The sequence below is a fragment of the Falco cherrug genome, chromosome 8, assembly GCF_023634085.1.
Source record: "Falco cherrug isolate bFalChe1 chromosome 8, bFalChe1.pri, whole genome shotgun sequence".
NCBI lineage: Eukaryota > Metazoa > Chordata > Aves > Falconiformes > Falconidae > Falco > Falco cherrug.
In genome coordinates, this window is record NC_073704.1 from 41,899,280 (window position 1) to 41,901,066 (window position 1,787).

The window sequence follows — 1,787 nt, forward strand, 5'->3', positions numbered from 1 at the left end:
CCGCCTCAGGCCCCCCCGCAGCTGCCCGGCGCGCCGGGCCGCGGGGCGGAGGAAACGCCGCGGCAGCACCGCAACGAGGCGCCGGCCAGGCGGGGGGCGCGGGAGGGCGCCGGTGCTGCCCGGCGGGGCGGTGGGGAGCGGGGCGGGCAGCGGCGGCGGCAGCGGCAGGCGCTCGCTCGGGCAGCCCGGTGGGCCGGGGGCCTCGCGGGGGCGGAGGCCCCGCCCCGTTGCCGCCTCTCCGGCGCGGTCGCTGCCTGGGACGTCACGGGAGGCGCCATCTTGCGGCGGCGGCCGCCGGCCGGGAACTGCTTCTCGTCCCTCCGGTTTTCGCCGTGCGGTCGCGGTCGCTCGATGTTTCCCTCCCCCGGTGTCAGAACTCGACTGTAAAAGCTGCCTGAGGGCACGGGTTTTGTCGCTTCGGTGGGGGTGAGGAGGGCGGGAGGCCGGCGCCCGGCCGCGGGTGTGTGGCGGCGCGGGGGCTGCGCCTGAGGCGATGGTGGCGGAGGCGATGGTGGCTGGCGGAGGCGTGCTTGCGGCTGTACGGCTTTTGGGGTGTATGGCTGAGGGGGTATGCCTCGTCCTGAGGGAGGAGAAACTGTGCAGCCTTCTGCCGGCTGTGTAGCCAGGAGGAGAAGCTCCCCAAAAAGCCCTTTTCCGGGCACCCCCAGCCCCGGCTCCGTAGCCCCTGTTCGCAAGAACCTGGGCGCCCCAGGCCGCGGCCCCGTGTGCCTCCCTTCTCTGAGGAGTAATGTGGCTTCAAGTGAGCTTAGGCCAGCCCCGGGGTGTGAGTCAGTGGTTTCATCCCCAGCATCGTGTGCTTTTTGGAATATGCACAGTCATACGTTGTGGAGCCGAGTCTTGGGGTAGTCGTGAGGCTTAGTCATCACCACGGTAGTGTCAGCACATTAGTCAGAGGCTATTTTTGACCTCTTCATCAAGAGAACTCATGGAAAAGTGAGGCACAGCAGCATGACAGTGGCTGCATCGCTATTCGAAGGGTAGGACTTTGAGATTCCTGAAAGCTTTCTGTATGATTCAGTGATACTTTCCTGCCCACTCATCTCAAATTTGTGGGGCCACATTTCTTTTTTCATCTCTTGATACACAAGTATAAAACTTAAAGATACATGAGTTTCACTTAAATGTGTAAATAATATTTTTCAGCGTCTTTTGTAAGCCATTTTAGATTCTATATTAGAAATTAAATTCTTATTTCTTCAAAAATTATAGCACGTTTTGTATATCAGAAGCATTTATTTTAAATCATCTGGGATCTGTGATGGCACAGTATTATCAAATGTGCTGGTTTTGTTTGATCATGAAATTGCATCAGCAGTTCGCTTGCCCCGGTGTTATGTCCACCTCACCTCCGATGGAGTTTCCATTTTATTCCCATTTTCCAGAGTTTGAAGCAGTCTGAAGGTGGCACCCTTGTCTCACTTCCATGGCCATCATTGCCCATGCTGAACTGACTGCTAGAAATGAACCCTTTGTGTCAGATTTTTAAGGCAAAATGGGGTGCCTTTCCCTCAGTCTTAAATTTCCTAATTACATTGAAACTTGTAATTTCACTTAATGAATCAGGATGAATAAAAATGGCACTAATTTTTTTAATTGCTTTAAAAAAGGAAGGATGAATCAGTTTGTGCAGAAATGCAGTAAACACTAATGTCTGGCTGAAATAGAAAATTATAATGAGTTCTGTATAATTCAAGACAATGAGCTTTCTCTTTTACTAACTCCGTGGTATCACATGTGGTGCGATAATCACAGCAGCTGCACATGGA